At 43.2% G+C, this 11,621-nt stretch overlaps 1 pseudogene; it reads right to left on the minus strand.

Annotated features, from left to right (window-relative positions):
• Positions 1-7,954: 7,954 nt before the first annotated feature.
• On the minus strand, positions 7,955-10,095 carry LOC102116895 (mortality factor 4-like protein 2; annotated as a pseudogene).
• Between the last annotated feature and the right edge of the window lie 1,526 nt (positions 10,096-11,621).

An 11,621-nucleotide genomic window follows, 5' to 3' on the forward strand; every position in this document is an offset into this window, starting at 1 on the left:
GTCCCCAGATAAGGCTATAACCTGCAGACGAGCTTGGGGGAGTTAAAAGAATCTCATTAAAGCTCCGGCTGCAATTAGCAAATACACACTCATAGAGAACTCAAGCTCCTCTTGAAAAGCTGTGGGTCAAGATGAAAGAGGGCAGTTGAGAGCTAGTCCCCACATTCTTGCACTGCTTGAGTGATGGGGGGCTCAGGAGCCAGGCTATTCCTTCAGCTGCCCCAATGTTGTTAGTTTTAATGCAAGGCCAGGGAAGGCCTTTCTAGAGGGAGGGCAGGCTGTGGGCCCTGTGCTCATGCACCACCAAAAATAATCTTGCTTCTCCCTGGTGTTTATTCAGAACGGATGGGCTTTTGAGAAACCTGAATTCGCCTTTGTGCTCACCACAGTTGCAAGAGTTCAATTCGGCCCTGAGAAGAAGGGGCGGGGCGGGGGGGTGGGGAGTGGTAGGGGAGGTCTTCTGAGAAATAAGTGAGGGGTTTGGCTTAGAATTTCAGGAACAACCCAGTCGGAAAAAGTGTTGATGGCGCTTAATGCCTGCCACACAGCCCCTCTGCTCCCCACTTCACTTTAATTAATATTCGCCCACCCCCAAATCCTCAAGCTGAACAAGGCATCCCTCTCCCACCCTCAGAGCTCTCCTCTGTCATCAGAATAAAATTTATTGAGTGCCTACTCTGTGCCCAGCGTGTGCTAGGCACTGCAGGGAGCAGGCCTGAAAAGGCCAAGACAGTATCCAATAGAATATTGTTTCATTTTAGTAACAATGACCTGAGGTGGGGAACAATTATCCGGATAATTGAAGCAAATGCTTCACCTCCCTCCCTCCCTCTCCAGTTCTCCGGGCACTTACTATTTTTTACTACCCTATTCAGAGATGTGGTTTTTGTATTGGAGGGCTGGCGGGGGAGGCAGGGAGTGTGTAAGAGAAGGGTTGAATTATTCACATGCATACCAATTCCCCATTTCCCTTGGTCTAAGTTTTCTAAAAGCTTGGAGCCCAAATAGCTGCTTAGTTATGGGAACAAAGACTTAACAACAAAGAAAGTCACTAAAATAAGAGCCATCCTTTATAATTTTTAGGAGTTCAGCCCTTCTGGTTTTTGATCTTGGTTATCTACAAAAATCACTTGGAGGGCTTTATAAAAATACTGATTACCTAAGAGATTTCGATTTAATGATGTGAGGCTGGAACACGGCCGGGTGGAGGTGAAGGGAGAGACAGGAGACAACCAGAAATCTGCATGCGGTTCTGATGTAGTTGAGAAATAAACGATAAATCCTGCCCACTACGCCCTCCTATCATGGAATCTGAAGAGAGCAATGTAACTTCTTTGAGCCTTATCTGGTCATCTGATAGTTGGAAAGTGTATATTGAGCGCCTACTATATACCCCAGGCTGTGCGCCAGGGAATTCAGTAGCACAAGACCCGCACCCGGGGAGTTTCCAGGTTAAGCAAGTCAACAAATTAACTCGGAGCTGGTGAGTTAAAAAGGTCGTGTGAATATGAAAGAAAAGCTCAGGGGGCTCTGGGTGATGATAAAACCGAAGCTTGAAGTGACATTTAAACGGAGACCTACAAGATGTACGGGTGTTGGCCTGGGAAAGAGGGATGGGGAATGCGTTCCGGGCCACCGAAGGGTGCTCAAGGGAGCCTCGGAGAGTTTTTCTTGGTTAATTGCAAAAACTGAAAGGAGACCAAGGAAAGTGGAGAAAGAATTTCAGTTTCTGCATCTGTAAAATAGAGAAAATGCCGCCGTCTTCGAGTTTTTTGTGAGGAATTAAGGACTGCCTAACACCGGGCCTGGTGCCTGGTAAGGCTCGTGGCTTCTCTTGTTGGTTTTATTATTATCAGGGACATGCAGCTCCATGGGCTCTTGAAGCTTGTAAATTAGGTATCAGAGTCCCTGGGCTTGGCAACCAGGAGCCAAGAAACCGCTGCACAATCATCTGTCCGTCCCCCGCGCCTTTTCCGGGCCGAGTGTTGCTCTCTAAGGCTCCTCCACAGCCTGGCGCTCACACCCTGAAGGCACCCAGTGTGGGGTTTTTCTAGCCTTTGGTTTCTGGACATACCTGCGTTCAGCAGCTACATTAACCTCGCCTGCTAGGGGAACCTCGCTACTCCTTGCCCGCATCAAAGGCTCTGGCTTCCTGGCCGCCCCACTTGGGACTGCGCTCTACATTTCAAAACGTTCCTATGATGGTAGAAACCTCCCAGCTTTGCTGCACACCGACCTGCTTTGCATAGGAGGAAAACAGTCGCCATTCGAGTATATGACAATACTCGTAGCTACATTTTTTCCGAGCTCTCACTATGTGGCAGTTCCTGAACCAAGAGCCTTGCCTGCTTGACCTCATTTAATCCGCACAACAGCCCTCCCAGATAAAATGCCATTATTTTATCCGAATTATGTTTGCGGAGAACCCTATTTGACCTATTGAAGTTCAAAGACTAAACCAAGGTCACACAGCTAGTGATGGCAGAGAGTCTTAGGCACTAAGCAATACTAACCACCTAATAACACCTAGCATTTTTTGAACACCTACTCTATGCCTGGCAGTGGGTTAAGACTTTAATGCTTCCTTTCTTTCTCACAGCAACCCTGTGAGGTAGGTGCTTTTATTACTTCCTTATTTGTTGGCTGTCCATTTGTTAGTGTGGTTTTCCTATATATTAAAAGTTTCTGATGGCCAGTCCAATGTGGCCCATATGACAGAAAGGGCACGGACTGAAATTAGAATGAGGACAGGGAACATGATTGTTTTTATTCAACTGTGCCCAGAACACAGTAACCGCTGAAAAATATTCGGAGTGGATGAAATCAGTATTTTATTATTTAATTCAAAAGCCCTCATCATAATCAATCCATGTGCTTGTTGACTGCAAACTGCTCCTGGGCAGAAACTGGGTCTGTTTTATATATTCACCAGTGTATGCCAAACGTCCAGCCCAGAGGTAACATATATTAGGATGGCAATTAATATTTGTTGAATGAATGATTCCTTATTTCAGATAGGAAACGGAGGCTCTGAAACACGGTAACCTGGCCAAGGTCACATAGCAAGTGGCAGAGGGAGAATTCCAACCATAGTTTCTAACGCTGAGTCCCTTTTTCAGCCTCCTGAGCTGTGTCCCCGGGGCATAGGGACAGGGCGTGGGAACCCGGTGCTGCGCGGCCAGGGACGGTCCTAAGTCCGTCCTCACTTGCCCCGGTCCCACACCCGGGCGAGGCCAAGGGAGGCAGAAGAAATGAGAGGCTGGAGAAGGCGCTCCGAGGAAGAGGGTAAACAGGTTCTGGGGCTGCGCAAGGCGCTCTCTGAGCTACAGCTCTACCCGGCGCTCTTGCTCCCACGGCTCTAGAACCGCAACCTACTCCTTTCCTCCAGTCTCGGTCTCCCTGGGTCTCCGCCACTCTCTCTTCCTGGCTAACTTATTTCTCACTGGGTAACCAAGGAAATCTAAGCTATCGCACTGACCCCACAGCCTCAAAACAAGCCCATCTGCAAAGGCCACCAAACACCAAACACCCGCGCCCACACCCGGCACAGCGTACTCTCCGCAACGGATGCGCATGCGCGAGTGAGGCGGCCGAGTTCGCGTGTGAGTCTGTGCGCATGCCTGAGTGTAACTGGGTAGGGTGTCCTTGAGTGTGTCTGAGCGCAAGCGCGTGTAAAGAGCGAAGGAGAGGTGGGGGCGAGTGTGCATGAGCGCGAGCATGAGTGTGCTGTCAAGAATGAGATTAAGGTACGTGGGCGTGATGGCGTGTGAAGAGGTGAAAAATGAATTAGAATGAGGGCAGGGAATGAGATTTTCTTTTTTTATTTTTAAATTATTTCAATAGTTTTTTGAGGGAACAGGTGGTGTTAGGTTACATGGATAGGTTTTTTAGTAGTGATTTCTGAGATTTTGGTGCACCCATCACCCGACTAGTGTGCACTGTACCCAATGTGTGGTCTTTGATCCCTGTGCGCGTAGCTGTGTGAGTGAAGCGTGTGTTTGGGAGCATGGGTGTATGTGAATATATGAGTGTGTGAATGTGTGACTGTGAGGAATACGAGAAACTGGGGGTGTGCACAGGGTGAGTGGGGTGTGAATGAGAGTGTGAGAACGTGCGTAGTGAGAGCATGAGTGTGTCTGCGTGTGCCCGGCCTCTCGAGCCCCGCCTCCCGGCTAGGAACGCCTTCCTCTCGGTGAGGTGCGCAGTGGGCGCAGACCCGCTCTGCTGGTATTGGAGCCTGGCGTGGGCTGGGGCTTGAAACTGGCGTCACTCAGCGAGCCAGAAAGGAGTGGGCGGGAGTGTCTGGGGAGTGCGCTGTCTCCCCATATAGAAGCCTGGACACGCTAAGTAGGAGGGGCTCTGGGAGTATTGCCTCGATGTCCTCCCTTTCACCTGCCCCTAGTATTGCTTACCCACCTGTGGATCATCTTTATGTTCATGAACTCAGGGAGCATCCATAGTGTGCCTATGGTATGCCAGGCTCTACTTGGGCTTGGGAAACCATGAGAACAAGATATCTTAGATCTCATTCGTTTTGGAACTTCCACAGGGCCTTTTATTAATGTGTAACCAGCTTGCAAAATGCCAGTCATACACAAGTTTTGGCGCCTCTCTCCTCAAGCAGAGGGGCATGGAGATTATGAGACAATGACGGTAATAAGACGATGCATTGAAATCAGTGCAATCCATTTCATCTCCAACCCAACCTCACTCTTTAACTGCACCACTGAGCTTGGGATTGGGTTTAGGAGGTCCTGGATGTGAATCCACCTTCTCTCTGACCATGGAAATAATAATGACCCGCTTCTCACAGGATGGTTGTGAGCATTAAATGAGTTAAGTCATGACATCTCTTGGAACAATGCCTTGCACATACTTAGCGCTCAGTATACAAACTATGATGATGTTGATGTGTGATGACGTTCCCTGAGTCTGATGGAATGTTGTGAGGAAAGGAGGAGGATGTGTTTGTGAGCTACAAAGTTTAAGGGATTATTTCTGGATTTAAATTAAATTAGGCCAAAATTAAATTAGGCTAAAAATTAAATTAGGCCAAAATTAAATTAGGCTAAAAATACAAAAATTAGCCAGCATGGTGGTACACACCTGTAGCCCCAGCTACTTGGGAGGCTGAGACAGGAGACTTCTTGAACCTGAGAGGTGGAGGTTGCAGTGAGCCGAGATTGCACCACTGCACTTCAGCCTGGGCCACAGAGCGAAACTTCATCTAAAAAAAAATACATATGTATATAATAAATTAATTAAATTGTGTATAATTTATACAGGTTGAGTATCCTTTATCAGAAATGCTGGGGACCAGATGTGTCTGAAGATTTTGGATTTTTTATGGTTTTGGAATATTTGCATGTATATAATGAGATATCTTGGAAGGGGACCCAAGTCTAAACACAACATTCATTTATATTTCATACACAGCTTATTTAGTGTACATAGCCTAAAGGTTTTTTATACAATATTTTAAATAATTTTTTGCATGAAGCAGTATGTTTTAAGTACTTGTATGTGGAATTTTCCACTTGTGATATCATGTTGGTGCTCAAAAAGTTGCAAATTTTGAATACTCAGCCTGTATTACATTCTCCTCTAGCATCTGGCTAGTATTATAGTATCAGATACTTCATCTTTCTCCTTTACTGTGACTTCTTTTCTTCTACCAGTGTTATCAAAAGTGCTGTTACCAAGGGAAATAAAAATGCAGCAAGAACCTATAGGAGCTGAATTTTCTTTTAGGCAGCTTTGGAAGCATTTTTAGTCCTGTTAAAATGGAAGGGAGTATTTTCACAGTGGCACAAAATGAATGCTGTAATTTAACCTTGTGAGCAAAATTTCTGATTAAATATGACATAGGAGATATGTTTCCCGATTAGTCATGTACCTACCTGGAACGAAGTATTGTGTAAACAATTGCAACACATGCTTATTTTTATTTTAGAGAAGCTGACTTATTAAAAACATTTTTTGATATTTTGATCAAATATTTTGATCACTATGTATAGTATATGTATATAGTGCATATATATGTGTGTATATATATATGGAGCGCAGTGATGGGATCATAGGTCACTGCAGCCTTGAACTCCTAGGCTCAAGCCGATCACAATATAATTTTGTTTAAAACCAAAAGGAACATTTTTAAAGATTGGATTTCATTATTGAGATGTTTTCCCAAGGAAAAAAAAGTATCAAAAAGAAGGCTTGAAAGATTGGAGAATTGATTGCCGATCTAGGTTCTTGAATTTAACAGCGAGAAAGGAATTCTGTCCTTATGTAACTGACCTATCTCATGTTATAACTAGGGAAACTGAGGTCTCGAGGGATGAAATTGTCTTAGTGGTCAGTCTCTCCTACAGTCACCAAATAGGACCATATCAGCTTTGTTCCTCTACCTCCAGTTTTACACACGTGCAGGAAGATGCCCTGGAAACTAGAAGAGAAGGTACAGGAGTTCCAGGTTTCTGCATTATCCGCAGGTCTCTGTTGCTGGCACCTCCATCTTCTGATGACTCCTGCCCAAATCCTTTTAATCTTCTGTGACTCCTCTCTTGCTCTTTCTCTAATCCTGTACATTTAACCCATCACACAGTCCTGATGGCTTTATCTTCAGATGCAACTGGAAACTGACCACTTCTCCACATTCCAACCACTATCACAGGGGTCCAAGCCATCACCACTGCGTAGTGATGACTGGGTTCATTCTTCCTGTACTTGCCTTTACAATCTGTTCTCAACAGAGCAGCCAGAAGGATCCTTGTGAAATAGAAATCTGATCAGGTCAAATCAAGAACAAAAGGCTCTCCATGATCCCACCATGGCTATCTCTGACTACTCCAACCACTGACCTACTTGGTCCCTCTGTTTTCCTTGCTGGTCTGGCCCTTTCTGGCCTTCCCCTCTGTTGAGAACTTTTCCCCTACAAGCCCACACATGTCTTACTTCCTCACCTTTAGGTCTTTCCTCCAAAGGCACTTTCTTTTTGTTTCTTTTTTCTTTTTTCTTTCTTTTTTTGCTTTGAAATTTAGAAATAAATTTTAAGATCTGAAATGTAATTCCTATTATATTTGTAATTTGTATTCACACACTCATTCATACACACCCATGCTCCCAAACACCTACACGCTTCACTCACACAGCTACGCTGACAGGGATCAAAGACCACACATTGGGTACAGTGCACACTGCTCGGGTGATGGGTGCACCAAAATCTCAGATGAAAGGAATTTGTAATAGGAAATGTAATATCAACTTTTCCAGAAAACTGTGGCTTACACAATAATGCATTGCCTCTATTGTGTTACAATGTGCATTAGACTCAAATACAAAAACCATGAAACAAACCACCATCCTTCAACAATTTGAGCAAAGATAGAATATATATGGAGTGCAGTGGTGGGATCATAGCTCATTGCAGCCTTGAACTCCTAGGCTCAAGCCAATCACATATTGTTGATCCTAAGGAACAACATAGATGGATTTGCAGAGGATGGGCTGTTTTACTTCAAGCACCATTAAAAAAAAAAAAAAAAAAAAAAAAAAAAGAACAAATGCATGGGTTTTTGGGTATATACATTAAATTGAACCTTTGGCACTAGGAGTCAGGGCATTTTGTCATGTAGCATTAACACATATTAGAAAATTGTGTAGTGTCAAAGGGGTAGAACCACCAGCATTCAAGCAGTGTTGTCAACTAGGCAATAAAGTGTTCTGCTGAATGTTTCTTCTTTGTTCTAATTACTGCATACCTGGTAGCAACTTTGAAATGAGAAAAGGAACTTACACTCCTTTTATTTTCTGTTTAAAACAGAACAGAAAACAAACTGAAACTTAAGCCCTGTTATACATTAACAATGTTAAAGAACATCAATTTTACAAGAAAAAGACTAAGATCAAAAAGTGTTTCCAGATCTCAGGCAAATAACAGGGAGTGGTCTATAGACTAGCACAGGGCTTTGTGGTAGTACTTAGCAGAAGCTACTTTGTCATCACCACCAGTAAACATGGATGCAGAATTCTTTGCCAGATATTTTAGGAAATCATGCAAATAGCCCAAAAATAACGCAAGGCTCTTCTCGTCAAGGGATGTATAGGCCAACATTTCTCCAATTGTTACAAATAACCTCAGTAGGTATGTGCTCCTTAAACCTGAGACACAGGAGCATCGGGGTGAGCCAAGAGGATTTCTGCATACTGGGGCATCTCAAATTTGTAGAGCACCTAGTTGTGTAACATCACGTCGAAATATTATTTTATTCTTGCCACAACTTCATTAACTGCCTATGCCTTATTATCGATGTTTCCCTGTGATTTTTTGCAATTTGCATACTCCTTTAGAATTGCATCTACATTTTGCTTAGCGGGAAGTTAAAACAGCTGCTTCTGCTTGGTAACTAAGTCCCAGTCCCTAACAAGCCATGGTTTCGATTCTTCAGGCATCTTCACTTTAACTTCCATTCTGTTCTTTTTTTTTTTAGTTTCTTTTTTTTAAATTTTATTTTATTTATTTATTTATTATTATTATTATACTTTAAGTTCTAGGGTACATGTGCATAACGTGCAGGTTTGTTACATATGTATACTTGTGCCATGTTGCTGTGCTGCACCCATCAACTCGTCAGCACCCATCAACTCATCATTTACATCAGGTATAACTCCCAATGCCATGCCTCCCCCCTCCCCCCTCCCCATGATAGGCCCCGGTGTGTGATGTTCCCCTTCCCGAATCCAAGTGATCTCATTGTTCAGTTCCCACCTATGAGTGAGAACATGCGATGTTTGGTTTTCTGTTCTTGTGATAGTTTGCTAAGAATGATGGTTTCCAGCTGCATCCATGTCCCTACAAAGGACACAAACTCATCCTTTTTTATGGCTGCATAGTATTCCATGGTGTATATGTGCCACATTTTCTTAATCCAGTCTGTCACTGATGGACATTTGGGTTGATTCCAAGTCTTTGCTATTGTGAATAGTGCCCGCAATAAACATACGTGTGCATGTGTCCTTATAGCAGCATGATTTATAATCCTTTAGGTATATACCCAGTAATGGGATGGCTGGGTCATATGGTACATCTAGTTCTAGATCCTTGAGGAATCGCCATACTGTTTTCCATAATGGTTGAACTAGTTTACAATCCCACCAACAGTGTAAAAGTGTTCCTATCTCATAAAAACCCTAGAGGAAAACCTAGGTAGTACCATTCAGGACATAGGCATGGGCAAAGACTTCATGTCTAAAACACCAAAAGCAACGGCAGCAAAAGCCAAAATTGACAAATGGGATCTCATTAAACTAAAGAGCTTCTGCACAGCAAAAGAAAATACCATCAGAGTGAACAGGCAACCTACAGAATGGGAGAAAATTTTTGCAATCTACTCATCTGACAAAGGGCTAATATCCAGAACCTACAAAGAACTCAAACAAATTTACAAGAAAAAAACAAACAACCCCATCAAAAAGTGGGCAAAGGATATGAACAGACATTTCTCAAAAGAAGACATTCATACAGCCAACAGACACATGAAAAAATGCTCATCATCACTGGCCATCAGAGAAATGCAAATCAAAACCACAATGAGATACCATCTCACACCAGTTAGAATGGCGATCATTAAAAAGTCAGGAAACAACAGGTGCTGGAGAGGATGTGGAGAGATAGGAACACTTTTACACTGTTGGTGGGATTGTAAACTAGTCCATTCTGTTCTTAAATGTGTCCTCGCTTTCAACAGTGAGGTCTGCCCAGGCTCTTTCCTTCCTTGGGTTCTAAGGTGCTTTGCTGGTACTGCCCCCATATCTGTTTCCAGGAGTCCTCTGTTTGTTCTTTCTGGTCTTCCTCATGGATCCTGAAGTGAGGAAGTTCTCTGCAGAGTGACCCTCCATATTCCTGGGAGAGGTGGTTCAAGATTTTTCTGCTGTGGACCAGCTGCCTTCTTTCCTGAGGAAGCCCCTCTCATCTCTGCATGTTGCTTCTAGTTGGTTTTTTGAAGTTGTCTTCTTCTGCAGATTGTTGTCCACAACTTTGAGAACCCGGCTTTCTGGAACTCATTCAACCCTGTTTTTATTCCAACCAACAATCTTTCTTCTTCCCAAGAACTCCTAGGGATTTCCCAGATGGAATCTTATAGATCTTAAAGGATGATCTAGAAGGATGAAGTGGGAGATACAATCCAAGATTCTGTAATCAGAGGTTTCTACAGTCAGGATTAGATCTCCTGAGCCTTACTATACAGCAAACTTAGCTTTTCTGAATGGTGACCTGAAATGAGAATCTAGATCTTTCTAGTAGTCGCTTTCTCACTCTTTTTAAAATATCAAATCCACTACTGTGCCCTCTGCACTCCCAATCCCTTTTCCATGCTCTATTTTTTTCTCCCATAACAGTCATCACTTTCCAATTATATGCTACATTATATCCTGTGTTTATGTTTATTGTCTCAATCTCCCTGTTAGAATGGAAGCTCCTGCAGGATATTTATGTCTGCTGGGGTCATTGAGAACAACCACCCTATGAGAAGAGGGCCATTATTATTTCAGAGAGGGTGAATTCACATCCAGGACCTCCTAAACCGAACACCAAACTCAATGATGCAGTGGAAAGGTGAGGTTGGGATGGAGATGAAATGGATTTGCACTGATTTCAATGCATCATCTTATTACTATCATCATCTGTCTCATAATCTTCTCCATGCCCCTCTGCTTGAGGGCAGAGCCCAAAACTTGTGTATGACCAACATTTTACAAGCTGGTTGCACATGAATCAAATGCCTAGTGGAAGCTCCAAAATGAATGAGATCTAAGCTATCTTGTTTTCATGGTTTCCTAAGCATCTAAAGCAGAACCTGGCATAGGAGATGCTCAATAATTGATGAAGGATTGAAAGAAGAATATCTGTGTTCTAGGTGGATGCTTCCCCACCATTCTATTTTACCTGTACATAGGACTACAGTTTATAAAGACTCAAACCAGTTATGTCATTGGGTCAGCACAATTACTTAAGCTAGATAGGACTTTTTGTGGTTTTCTTTTAACCATTATTTCCACAATAAGATATTGAGAGATTAAAGGACTTGCCAAAATCAGATCCTGGATTTAGACTTGCAATCAAAGTATCTTTTTTTTTTTTTTTTTTTTTTTTTGGTGGGAGACAAGTTCCCTTTCCAGACCTCCTGGCTAAATGAGGAAAACTAATAAGTTACTGTATTTGCTGTGGATGCTTCTAAATCCAGTAGCTCTGCGATTAGGGCTAAGGTTCTCCCTCCACTGTTGACCTGTGGAATTCTGTAGCTGCTCACATCACAGCTACATGAGTGGTTTTTGGGAAACACACCATAATGGCCACATCCTCTTGTTTTTATAATTTACACGGGGTTGAAAACAAGAGATATTGTCTTGTTGATAGCTAGAGCTCATTTGGAGTCTGCCCTGAATCTCTGGATTTGGCTCAATGCCCTTCCTCATCTGACTTCTCTGGGCAAACCAACTACTGTCTTAGTATTGTATTACTCTGTTTGGATTCTCTGTCAGTCCATCAGATTTAGCTGATGAGCTCATTGACTGAAAATTGATTGAGCAAGACAGTGTCCCTAATTCTCTACGCATACACA

The sequence above is a fragment of the Macaca fascicularis genome, chromosome 5, assembly GCF_037993035.2.
Source record: "Macaca fascicularis isolate 582-1 chromosome 5, T2T-MFA8v1.1".
Classification (NCBI taxonomy): domain Eukaryota; kingdom Metazoa; phylum Chordata; class Mammalia; order Primates; family Cercopithecidae; genus Macaca; species Macaca fascicularis.